This window comes from Artemia sp. Qi Xiang Cuo, chromosome 6 (genome assembly GCF_049724085.1).
Source record: "Artemia sp. Qi Xiang Cuo chromosome 6, ASM4972408v1, whole genome shotgun sequence".
Classification (NCBI taxonomy): Eukaryota; Metazoa; Arthropoda; class Branchiopoda; order Anostraca; family Artemiidae; genus Artemia; species Artemia sp. Qi Xiang Cuo.
Genome location: NC_142799.1, coordinates 20,421,863 through 20,436,010, shown reverse-complemented (window position 1 = coordinate 20,436,010; position 14,148 = coordinate 20,421,863). Strand labels below are relative to the sequence as shown.

The following is a 14,148-nucleotide window of genomic DNA, read 5'->3' as shown; positions in this document are numbered from 1 at the left end:
TCACTACTCAGAAAAAAAAAACTAAAAAAACTCAGAATCATAACAATTTAATTTCCTATAATATTTTGTAGACACCACTAACTTCCTTTCCAGTTACTTACATAACACTTACTTTCCCAACCCAGCCATGTAAGGAACCATGGCTGGCAGAGGTCAGGGGAGCATGATAGACCTATACCTGTTAAATGAGAAGGGTTGGGTAGTGGGATTGCAACCCACACCCTCGACCTCAGGGATCTGCCTCAGAAGAACACAATATTGCAACTGAGACACCAAAATTGAGCCTCGGATCACACTCCCTTTTGATGATGACTATTTGCACACCCAAAGACAAGATTTATGAATACAAAACGACACCTTAGACTTGGTTTATGGAACACCTACTTAATGTATCAAGCTTCCAAGACTAAGCAACAGCTGAGAGCCCTGGAAGATAATCACCTTGACTTTCTGGCTTTGTCAGAGGTTTGGTGGCTAGGTTCTGGATCAAATAAACTGGTCGAAATATAGCTATTATCCATAGCGGATCTGGATAGAAACGTAAATTCAGTGCTGTCCTTGTCATGACTAATCAAACCTTTCAAGCTCTACTGCAGTGAACGCCAGTATGATCAAGAATCCTAAAAGTTTGGTTCATGGACACACATGCAAAACTGGCAGCAGTAGTATGAAGTGTACCTGACAGGGGGTACAGAGAAACTGATGTTGACTCTAACTACAACCTGATGGCAGCAAATCTGTTTCAAATTAAAAAGAAATAAAAGCGCTGAAAAGCTCCCTCAAACCTGACCTTTGACTCAGATAAACTATGCAAGAGAGAATTCAAGCAAGCCTTTAAGCTGGAGGTACCAAATAGATTTGAAGCACTGTTTTTACCAGATTATGTAACAGCAAACAAACCTGGGAAAGCATAAAGTTCTGCTTTGGCAATCCTGCAAAAGCCACTATTGGCTGCACTAAGAGTCCAAAGGACCAATTGCTCTCTGAATAAACTTGGTACTACATAGAATAAAGGAAAACATTAAAAGCATCACATATCCAAAAGACAAGTCCCCAACCACCCAAAGACTTATCTCAGATCAAAAGAAACAAAGAATATAGAGCCATGGATAAAGCAGTGACAAAGAGTGCCAGAAATGGCCAGGGAAATTTGATTCAGCAGAAATCAGTGCAAGCAGAAGAAGCAGTGAAGACAGGTGACTCAAGAGCTGTGTATGAAATCACCAGTGATGATCTTCAAGAAAGGGGATGCAAACCATCTCAGGGAACTGGCATGGAATCTGCCTGCTTTCTATACCCAACAAATTGTCATCACGCGTTTTACTGCAGAGAATTAGCACATACTTTGACAGACACCTCCATGACAAGCAACATGGATTCAGATCAAACTGTTTCTTGTGTGGACCAGATACTTACTTTATGGCTACCCATAAAAAAAAGATAAGTGACAATAAAAGACCTATATGATAGCACTGATTTTGAAAAGGCATTTGACTCAGTGGACTGCCAGAGTCTGAGAAAGGTCTTCCTGAAAAACAGAATCCCTGAAAAGATAATTTTGTTGATCATTGCTCTCTCTGAAGACAGTAAGTGCTGTCTAAAGACACGAAGTGGCCAAACCCGTTTCTTCTGCATCCTGTCAGGAGTTAAAAAAAGCTGTGTCTTGTTTCTGCTACTCTTTGTAATTGTAATTGAGTACATAATGCAGAGTGCCAGCCATGGGCACCGGCAGGGGGGAGGCATGCCCTCCCCTGCCTTCCAATAGATTTTGACCCTATAATAAAAGTGTAAGAGCCTAACTATTGATAACATTCGATCAAAGAATCAGCTTTTTATGGTGATCCTAAATATGTATTTTTTTTATTAGTAAATAGTACTGTTCTAAATACACAAGAAAGTTCGTAAAATTAAAGAAAACACAAGGAAAACAACTTAATGAGGTGCAATTTCAGTAAGAATATGCTGGCAACAGTTATGAAGTATAAAGATGTCATATATATTGGTTTTTGGTATTCAAAAATATTGAATTAAAATTTTTTATTTGATTTTCTTAATCTTAGTTTTAATGTTTTAATTTGAACAAACTGCTTTAATAATGCAGTACTTTTTATAATCAATTTAGTCTAAAGGTATTAGATATTTTGATGTTTGATAAACCAGTTTGAAACTGTCAATATTGTTAAAAAATATCTGTCCAACGCTTTGGCATTGCTCAACAGAACTGAACACTGGGAGTTTATGTATTAATTTTTGTAAGTAGGCTATTGTTTTGCGTAATTTTTTTTAACTAATTACTTTTTCCATTTTTATATACTTTTACTTTAATTGACATACTTTTTTAATTGCCTTTCAAAAAATGTTTGTCTCTAAGCTTCATTAAATAATAATAAAAAAAGTTTTTTTCAACTGAAAATAAGGACTAACATTAAAACTTAAAACAAACAGAAATTATTACGTATATGAGGGGGGTTGCCCCACTCCTTAATACCTCACTTTCCACGCTACAGTTTTTTGGCACATTGAAAAAAGAGTTACATATTGTTCTAACTAAACAACCCTTGTGTTTCAGGAGTTGTTTTTAAAGAACTGGGACCAAATTTAAGCTTTAGCATAAAAATCCAGGTGTTGAGGAGGGGGCAAACCCCTTCATATATGTAATAATTTCTGTTTATTTTAAGATTTAATGTTACTTCTTACTTTCAGTTGAATAAAAATTGTTTTTCTATTTAATTTCTGATCGTTTTTTAAATAATACCAGGATAACTGGCTCCACCTCTGCAAAAAAAATCCTCCTCTTTACAGAAATATTCTCTGGGCAGTTCAATCTTGGCGAGAATTTACCCTGGAAAATTACCCTTAACATCTCCATGCCTAAAATTGAATTGGTAAAGAAAAAGGTAATTGGTAAAGAACATATAAAGAAATTTTTTATGGGAATTCTGGCAAATTCACCAAGTGTAAAATTTCTCCCTTAACAGTTCATCTCCTGGAAACTTCCCTCTCCATGGAAAATCCTCCCAGCAGAAAATTCTTCCTCCCCTCCTAACCCAAAAAATGTATACATGTTCCCAATAACAAATAAAACAATGGATAAATTTATAACTTAAAAACCTGTCTCCAGGGGCTGTAGGGGCTCATTTTATCTCTAAAAACACAGCTATTGGGCCTTTCACCTATACAGAAGAAAAAAGCTATCTCAAAATTTTGATTGGACGATTTTGGGAAAAAGGTGGAGTGGGAGGGGACCTAGTTGCCCTTCAATTAGTTTGGTCACATAAAAAGGGCATTAGAACCTTTCTTTTCCATTAGAATGAGCCCTCTCTGAACAGTCTAGGCCCACTGGGTCAATACAATCACCCCTGGAAAAACAAAACAGCAAATAACGCGCATCTGTGATCTTTCTTCTGGCAAAAATTAAAAATTCCACTATTTTCCGATATGAGCTTAAAACCTCTTCAGTAGAAATGATTGATATGGTGAATCTGATGGTGTAATTTTCATTACAGTTATATGACTCCAAGGGGGTCTTTCCCCTTTTTTAAAAAATCAGACAAATTTTCTCAGGCTTGTAGCCTTTGATGGGTAAAATAAACTTAATGAAACTTATATTATTGGAATCAGCATAATAAGCCAATTCTTTTGATATATCAATCAGTATCAAAATTTATTTTTTAGAGTTTCAGTTACTACTGAGCCAGGTTACTCTGTATTTGCAGTTAATTACCACAAACTGTTTGATTACCCATCAAAATACAAACAGAGAACATTGAAATACTATTTTTTTTTTCTGTGGTACCACAAGTACTGTATTCATATAACTTTATAGTTTTGTGAAATGTAATTAAATAAATAGAAAAAGTTTTTCAACTAAAGTAAGGAGCAAGTTTAAAACTTAAAACAAATATAAATTACTTTGTATATCTGGGGAACTGCCCCCTTCTCAACACCTTGCTCATTAAACAAAAGTATTTTTAGTGCTTTGAAAAATCTTATCTTTCCAATTTTCCTAAAAATTTGGAAAAAAAAGCCAAACTTCACAGTAAAGAGTAAGGAGATAAAGAGGAGAAAGTCCCTTTCATATAAAGAATAATCTGTTGAAATAGGTTTCAAATCTGTTTCTTGCTTTCAGTTAAAAAGCTCTTTTTTTTATTCAATTTCTGATTCTTTTCCAGATCATAACCAGGATGAAAAGGAGTATTCTTGTTTTCCAAGTCATACTCAGGACTAGCCAAGATATAATTTGAGGTACCTGTCCCTTGAATCCCTAGTTAATTTGCTTTTAAAAAGTGTAAATCAATAAGTGTATGTGTATTAGTACCATCCTATGTTTAAATTTTCAATTTTGGATAAAATTTGAATATACTTAAAAAATTGGTGATGAATAGTAATTTTGATAAATAGTCCTTGATAATATTACTATAAAAGAATTTTAGCTGGATGAAAAGGAGTATTATTGTTTGTATGGATGGAAATTCTGCGAGACTTTTAATCTTCTACATAACTGAAGCCATCACAGCCTCTACAATAGGATTTTCTTATTGATAAATACATTACACACATATGTTTAAATACATTGAAGTACTTCATATAAATAGAAAATCATATTATTGAGTTTCAAATAAAGTGAATACACCATTTGTTGCCTTTTTTTATGCTTATTACGAATATAATAAGCATTTCTATCGGAAATGAATTTTAGCCCCACCCCCCCCCCCTATATAGGCTATACCTAACCCAACCCACCCTACCCTAACCCTGAATTCGCATATACAGGGGAGGGGCTGAAATTCATTTCTGATAGAAATGCTTATTATATTCGTAATCAGCATAAAAAAAGGCATCGAATGGTGTATTCACTTTAGTCCTAATTCAATAATATGATTTCGTATATATTGACCTTTATTTAGTTGAATAGGGCAATAAAAAGAAAGAGGGTCATTTTGATAACTGGATAGTAAGTTTAAATTTTGTTTTTCTTTTGCTATTCTTTAATTTTTTTTTTAATGTCTGAATATATAAGGGATTTAAGTTTGAGGGGGAGAATTGTCCTGTTATAAAAGAGGTACATTTTACATAGCCATTATAAACCCAAATGTGGTATCTATGCAGGCAGGATGATTTTTGAGCATTTCTACTCCTTCTGTAAACTATTCTAAGTTGTAGAAAATTGCATAAAGACATGTCTACATCTGTTATAATCTACAAAAGCAATCTTTCTGTAATTTTGGTTTGAGTTTGATTTTCTTTTAAGATAAAATGCACAATAATTGAATATAATATTGATTAAACAAATTGATCCCTTTGCCAGGAATTCTTGTGGTTTAAAATTTACTGTATTTTGTTTCATTTTGCATGCAATTTAATTGCTCTTTTTTCCTAAAACATCTAAAAATAAACTTATTCCTACAACAACAACAAAATTCCTGAAATATATTCCCGGTTACCCAACCACCACTGATATTTGGCATTTGCCCCCCCCCCCCTCCCCTAGAAAATTTTCTGTCAGCGCCCTTGGTACCAACACAGACAGCATCCAGCTGAAATCTGAAGTACACCTGAATGATATAGATTTCACTGACAAGATTGCTGTATTAGAATTTTGCAAGCAATGACTTAAAAAACTCTTAGACTAAGTGAGCAAAAGAGGCTGCCAGCTCAGCCTAAAAGTAAATAATAGAAAAACAAAATACATTACCAAAACAGACTCACCCTTGACAATTCCTTGCAGAGACAAACAGTTAGAACAAGTTGTCCAATTCAAATACATTAATAAAAAAAAATGTTTGCACAACATAAGTAAAGAACTTCATTAAACCAAAAATGAAAAAAATAGATTCAAATAATCTATCAGGTATACAGCTACCACAAATAATTATCAATAAATAAATGAAATCCAAAACAAACAAAAACTAAAATAAGTCAAACTCAAAACGAGCTGAAATTAATATTAGTAGGGTTCTAAACCCTATGCTTTCTAAAACCAGAATATAAATTGTACTTTACTATAAAAAAATTCAAATGAATTTACAGAAAAAAATGTCCATTGTCAGTTTAATCTTAATTAATTTTTGTTTTCTTAAAGTTACCGCGAGGGAAAGTTGAAAAGAACTCTGAAGAGAGAGTTAAACATTGCGTGAAATCCTCCAGGGGTTTAAAATGGAAGGACTTTCGAAGTTCGAGCCATCTTTGGGATCATCGTTGCGGGTAGCGAGTGCTGATGTGATCGCTGAGGGCAGCCACGGCTGTTCTCTGGTCATGTTGGTCATCTACGTTGCTCACGGCGTGTATTCCCGGGTGGATTCGTAATCCGCACGCGGCTGGAACGGTGTCAAAGGACCCAGTGCTCTTGTTGCTTCGGTTTCAAGACGCTGGATTCCCGGCAAAGATTCGGCACGGCTTCTGTTGCTGGGAGCCTCTGTGTGGGTCTCCGTTGTGAGCTGGGAGGAGTAGAGGTCCGTCTACCACTAATTTCAAACCGTTACCCGTATTAGAAAGTTTTATAGAGTATGATTTATAGTTGACTTAAGAGTTCTGACGTTCATTTAATTAAGATAGAGCTATTAGGAATTTCTATAAGTATACTAGGTCTAGGGCGACACACAGGTTAGCCTGGATCACTGGGCGGATGCGACGCACCTAGAGCACACATGATGGGACCCAAAAGATGGTGACCTCTGCCTGGCCAGGTCGAAGTCAGGGGAAACCCTGATGGAGGCCCGAAGTGAGTCTGACATGCAAATTGATCGGCGGAGCGTTTGCGCGGTGCGAACTACTCCTATAAAACGCGATGATATTGGTATTACAGACGGGTACAAATTTATAGATGGTGATATCTAAAAGTCTTATTTTTTATCCTACGGAAACTTTCCTTAGGATCTGCTTGTTGTACGTACCGTCATCTACCTAGTCGCCCAAGTTCACGTTTTGTGATGCTTTGCCGACCGTGGATTTATTGGCGGCAAGGATTTCGGATCCGAGTGCCCAGTGGGCCACTTTTGGTAAGCAGAACTGGCGCTGTGGGATGAACCAAATGTCCGGTTAAAGCGCCCAAACCAATGCATATTCCCGATCCCACGGAAAGGAGTTGGTTGCTCCAGACGGCAGGACGGTGGCCATGGAGGTCGGAAACCGCTTAGGAGTGTGTAACAACTCACCTGCCGAAGCAAATAGCCCTTAAAATGGGAGGCGCTTTAGCATTGTGCTGGTAACGGAGCGCCGGTCACAGAGCTCGTCGATCCTTGGTGATCGTCGCTGACGCGCCGGTGAGTAGGCGGTCGCACTGGTTGCGTTGAAGGGTTTGGGCGTGAGCCTGCTTGGAGTGGCCAGTGGCGCAGATCTTGGTGGTAGTAGCAAATACTCGAGAGAGATCCTTGAGGCCTGACGTGGGGAAGGGTTCCATGTGAACAGTGGTTGGACATGGGTCAGTCGGTCCTAAGCCCAACCTGAAATGGTAGCACAAGACGAGCGTTGAACGAGAGAGACACGAAGTGTTGATCGCAAAGCGTGAGGCTCGTGGCAAGGGCGAAAGGGAATCCCGTTTTTATTCAGGAACCTGGTTGGGGTAACGTTCGGATCCTGGTATCCGTCTCGGCAACGAGAATTGGCCATGGGAAGCTGGCGGGAGTGCCGGGAAGAGTTTTCTTTTCTGTGTAAGGGAGATACAAACCCTGGAATTACTCCGCGGAGAGATAGGGTTAATCTTCACTTGAGCGACGTCCGTGCATTCTTGTCGGTCCTTGAAAACCATGGTGAGGGCCACGTCTACTCCTCCCACCAGACCGTGACGATAACCGCATCAAGTTCCCACGGTGGACAGCCTCTAGGCGATAGATGAATGTATGTAAGGGACATCAGAAAATAGGATCCGGACCGTCGGGATACGGATTGGCTCTGAAGGGTGAGGGTGTCGTGCGTGGAGCACGATGCGACTGGCTACCGAGTTAGTCTTGGGTTCTCGCAAGGGTGCTCGATCCCTTCTCAAGCTGTTCGTGGACGGCCCAAGCAGTGCTCTTAGTGCCTTGCTTCGGCTTGGTGCGGAGCCTCGGCGCCCAATGAACGACCAACTCAGAACTGGTACGATCCAGGGGAATCCGACTGTCTAATTAAAACAAAGCCGTGCGAAGGCGCCATCGCGTGTTGACGCAATGTGATTTCTGCCCAGTGCTATGAATGTCAAAGTGACGAAATTCAACGTAGCGCGGGTAAACGGCGGGAGTAACTATGACTCTCTTCCTCTTTGTTCATGGATCCTCTTTGGAGAGAATGGATACTCCTTCTGTTACGGGCTTAAGTTCTCAGTCCCGTAGGATTGAGCGCAATGATGGTCCGTTAGGCAGGATAACATTGAGATCTCGTACCTGATTACTATGGCGACACTGGTGGTTGCTCTTAATTGAGTGACCGCTTGCGACCCGCTCACTGTCAGAATTGGGCGTGCAATCGAGCTGAATGCTGGGCACAGACAAGAGGTATGTAATACAGACGTCCAACTGGCATAATTTTATGGTACCAACAATTTTAGTGCTTATGCTCGTCTGTCCTCAATTTCTTCCTAAAAACGTTAACAAAGGTTGTCTAGTCAAATCAGGATTATTCAAATATTTATTATTACTGAAGAAGTTCAAATAAATTATTTTAAATGTGATTTACTATTTGTATGGTTTTTGTATTTTGTTATTCGTATATTATTTGTATAAGCTTTTGTATTGTCTCTTGTTAAGTTAACACTAGCATATAGCCAAATAAGAAGAACACTATTTAATTTTGTCTTCAATTGTTTCATACTATTAGCTAGTAGGTCTGTACTTTCCTATAGGTTGCTATAATTACATCTTTCTCATTCCCTTTCTATAACTAAGGGTTTAACTTAGTCTAGTCCTAGGCTACTCATCATTTTTTTTTTTTTTGCTTTATTGCCAGCCTATTAGCCTATATGGTTAGCCTATTATGAGCCAACTGTTGATTCAGACAAAGCAAAGAATAAGGGCAGTCCCGCAAAACTAGCAAACTTACATATTGGCCTATAAGCTATATTTAGCCCATTCAGCAAAATGGGGCTATGCAGTAGGCCTAGCCTAGAAAAAAAAAAGTATAGCCTATGTCTACTACTACCTTTTGTAACAGAAAAACTAGGTTACTGTAGCCTACAATATTCACAGTAGAAAAAAACAAAAGAGAAAAAGCAAGAAAATAATGATTATTTCTCCCAAAACTTCATAACGGTAAAGTTCATAACTTTCAGCCCTCCCCCCGGGTACTTTGGGGGGTTAAGTCATCCTAAAAGACATAGTTATTATATTTTCGACTATGCTGAACAAAATGGCTATCTCAAAATTTTTATTTGGTGACTTTGCAGAAAAAGTTAGTGTGGGAGGGGGCCTAGTTGCCCTCCATTTTTTGGGGGCCAGATTAAAAGAGTACTAGAACTTTTAATTTCTGTTTGAATGAGCCCTCCCATGATATTCTAGGACCACTGGGTCAATACAATCACCCCTGGGAAAAAAACACACATCCATGATCTTTCATCTGGCAAAAATACAAAATTCCACATTTTTGCAGATATGAGCTTGAAACCTCTTCAGTAGTGTTCTCTGATATGCTGAATCTGATGTTTTTTATTTTCATCAATGTTCTATAACTTTTAGGAGGCATTTCCCCCTTTCTTCAAAATCAGGCAAATTTCTTCAGTGCATAAGTTTTGATGGGTAGGACTAAACTTGATGAAACTTATATGTTTGAAATCAGCATTAAAATATGATTCTTTTGAAGTATCTATTGGTATCAAAATTCTGTTTTTTAGAGTTTCAGTTACTATTGAGCCAGGTTGCTCCTTACTTACAGTTCATTACCAAAAACTGTTTGATTAATTTAAATTTAAAAAAAACTTTCGCAAAATAGGGATTTCAAAGAAAAGTAAAGAGCTACATTCACCCAATAATGAGCAGAAATGAAGTCAAATAATTTTTCAAGCTCAAAACTACAACAAATCACCATCAATAAATATATGAAACCCAAAACAAAATAGAAATTTAAATAAATAATCATATTAAACTCAAAATAAGCAGAAACTAAGATGAGTAGGGCTGATTTCATCCATGCCTTCTTTAGACAATTTGCTATCCCTTAAATTTGATTTGGTGTGTCAGGAAAAGTGACTGAATGTTTTGCTCTTATGATCCAGTGCTTAGTTAATCAAAGTCATAAAAGTGTTACGAACCTCTTTTTTAATTGTATTCAGTACTTTTATAATTAAATGAAAAATAACATGTATATGATACAAGGAATGTGGCTATTTAGATGTGCAAGGCTGCTAGGGTTATGTGTCTTAGGCTTAAATCAGGCAAAGTTCTTCAGTGCGTAAGTTTTGATGGGTAGGACTAAACTTGATGAAACTTATATGTTTGAAATCAGCATTAAAATATGATTCTTTTGAAGTATCTATTGGTATCAAAATTCTGTTTTTTAGAGTTTCAGTTACTGTTGAGCCAGGTTGCTCCTTACTTACAGTTCATTACCAAAAACTGGTTGATTAATTTAAATATAAAAAACTTTCACAAAATAGGTTTTTCAAAGAAAAGTAAAGAGCTACATTCACCCAATAATGAGCAGAAATGAAGTCAAATAATTTTTCAAGCTCAAAACTACCACAAATCACCATCAATAAATATATGAAACCCAAAACAAAATAGAAATTAAAATAAATAATCATATTAAACTCAAAATAAGCAGAAACTAAGATGAGTAGGTCTGATTTCATCCATGCCTTCTTAAGACAATTTGCTATCCCTTAAATTTGATTTGGTGTGTCAGGAAAAGTGACTGAATGTTTTGATCTTATGATCCAGTGCTTAGTTAATCAAAGTCATAAAAGTGTAATGAACCTCTTTTTTAATTGTATTCAGTACTTTTATAATTTAATGAAAAATAACATGTATATGATATAAGGAATGTGGACATTTAGATTTGCAAGGCTGATAGGGTTATGTGTCTTCGGGTTAAATGTAGTGAAAAATGACTAACATGATTTTACTCCTAAACAATGGTAATTTTTTTTTTCAAAATGGATGTTCAAAATCAGACTGTCCAATTGCTGAGGTATTATCCTAGGCTCAAGATTACCAAAGCAATAAATTAGATAGTTAATTATATTTATCAAACTGTATATGAAGGGGCAAGCCCAGGAAAATTTAAATCATTAAAGAAAATCCATTAAAAGCTGTAAGTGATGCTTAAAAATATATGCTCCACTGTTCTTGTAGGTACAGGGTAACTTTAAAACACCAATTTTACCTTGTATTTCCTAGTGAGTATCTTATTTTACCAATGTAACCATGTTATACCAATTTTTTATTTTACAGTGATTTTACAACACTAACTCAGATTGCACTTGCTCTTTACTTAGACAGTGCTATTGTGCTGTATATGATTAGATAAATTTCATTTTATATATTATTTAGTTGTTAAATATTACTAAATTGGAATTTTACCTTTCAGGTCTAATATCTGGGCAAATTTGTCGCAAAATCAAGAAATACTAGCCATGTCACCAAAGACACGGTACATAAAAAAATGTAGGATGTGCATTGACTGCCTGAAACCAGTTTTAGAAAGTTCAGCCAGAACATATAAGCAAGATCAAGTTGTATCAAAGCACACTAGCTCTTCTAATATGCTTGATTCTCAAAGGAATGATAAGAGATACTCTGTTTCTTCACCCAGTGGAAAGTGGTCCAATCTCAAGAAAGAAAAAAACCAAACCATGGAGTAGCAAACCGAAAAGATAAACTGTGCCCCCATTAACAAAGTGTAGCCAACAAATATTGGGTAATTATGATGCAAGTTTGCCATCAACCAGTGAAAGTTGTAATACTACCTCCAATTTTGAACATGACCATTATAATAGTCTGAAATCAAAAGACTATAGTGAAGATACATCAGACGCAAGGATTGAGTTTGTGGATGTTGCCACAAATACAAAACAATCACAGTTTCAAAGATCTATACAACCGCTACAAAAACACGTTTGTCCCCTTTTTTGTAGAAGCATACAACAAGACTTAGTGTTATTTGTATTCACATGTTAGTGTTCTTATAGTGTTATTATAGTGTTATTTGTATTTATTTTTTCCCATATTGTTGTAAAGACAACACAAATTAGCCATGGCTACGCTGTTCGATCTTAATAAACCTATGTCTATGTCTATGTGTGTCAGGCTTACAATTATGCCTCCAAAAATAATATCCGTATGATGCCTAGACTCCATAGAGGACATTTGTTGTTGAATAATATAAAAAAAAATGAATGTCAGTCTTGCTGCCCAGGTTCTAAGTCACTCTGTTGCTAGTGCTATGCATTGTTTATATGCCACTAATATTCTGGGTAAGGAATGTCTGGGAACAATAAAATTCATAAAGAACATAGACAAACTGTTTGATTTATTCAATTCGTCTTCTCTGTTAGATAAAAAACGTTTTAGGCAACCTTTGCATCTTTCAAGAGGAATGAAAAGGTCAGAGGTTTTTTAGACGATGTTTCAAAAGAACTGTCAACTTTGAAGATCTATAAGTGTACAAGAAAACAAGACATTACAAACAGCGTGAAATTGTAAAAAGGGTGATTGCTGAATATATCATCACTGAAGGGACTGTTTACTGAAATGAGGGGTCTGGGAATTCAAAAGCTCGCCACCAGAAGATTAAATCAAGATTGCTTGGAAAACTTCTTTGGACTTATGAGAAGAAAAGGTGGTCTAAATGACAATCCTAGCGCATGTGAGTTTGAAAACAACTATAAGCAGGCATTCTGCTGCTTTATAACAATCCCATCAAAATCAGGCGCCAACTGTGAATTTGATGATGCAGTAATTTTAAATACTATGAATGCCTTAAAAGGACTGAAAAGTAGAAACAAAGAAAATGAATCAGTTAGTGAAGTCTCTTATGGTAACCCTGTGTTTCAAAACGACGAGTTCATTGAACAATTTTCATCATTAATTCAGCAAAATGAGTGTAATGCCACAGTTAAACCTTGGGTTTTTACAATATCAAGTGATTTTGACAAACGAGCAGAAAAGTTTGGTCTTAAATATGTATGTGGCTGGTCTGTTAAAACATTTTTGGAGAGACATAAGTGTGATCAGTGTAAATTCAATTTTAAGAGCCATGACAACTTTGTAGGGCCAGATGATCTTTTTATATATTATAGAGCATATGACAATCCATCAGCTGGTCCTTTCCATGGTTTGACTGTTCCAACTGAGGCTTGTTTTAATTATATGAAATCCTGTGAAGATCATTTTCTGAACAGCATGAAAGCCTTTGGGTATCAAAAAAATATAAGAGAAAAGATAGTGAGCCACTGTGATAGTTCTACCCTATTTTGTTCTGAAGAGGATCGACAACGATTCTGTAGGACTTATGTTGTTATGAGACTTCAATACCTAGTGAAGTTCACAAATAGATCTCTAATGGAGCAAAAACAACAAGAAAGAAGTGTGAACAGACAAAAGTTTAATAAAAAAAATCAATATTGCAACATGCATAAGCCAGTTTTTTTCAATATTTCTAGCAGTGAAGTGGGGATATTTGGAGCATAAATGTTATTGACAGTCCATTTTTTGTTGCTTTTTGTTGTGACAAAATCTCTGGTTCTTTTCTTTTTTCTTGGTGTTCTGCCCTTTGCTGAATTTTTCTTCTTACTACATCGTTTTGAAAATTATATTATTGACTAAACTCTATCTTGCTAATTAGAGATGAGCAATATTTTTTTTACATTTTTTACCATCTCAAGAACTAAATTTTCTAGCAATAACATGGGGATATTTGGAGTTTAAATGTTATTAATGGTTGGTTATCCTAAGTCTATTTTTTACTGTTTTTTGTTGTTACAAAAAACACTGTTTCTTGTCCTTTTTTTGGTCTTTTGCCCTTTGCTGAATTTTTCTTGTTACCAAGTCGTGTTGAAAATTATATTCTCGGCTAAATTCTAGCTTGCTTGTAAGAGATGACCAATATGTTTTTATATTTTTTCCCACTTCAAAAGTTGTTTTGACTGTTTTTCATTGTTGGATGTATAAGCACAAAAAAAATAATTATGCAGGTAAAGCAAAGAGCTCAAATTTTGAAATGTCAATATCGGCCTTATGTAAG

The 14,148-nt window shown here is 36.2% G+C and overlaps 1 pseudogene; it reads left to right on the top strand.

Annotated features, from left to right (window-relative positions):
• Positions 1-5,931: 5,931 nt before the first annotated feature.
• On the top strand, positions 5,932-7,825 carry LOC148950965 (large subunit ribosomal RNA; annotated as a pseudogene).
• The last annotated feature ends 6,323 nt before the right edge of the window (positions 7,826-14,148 follow it).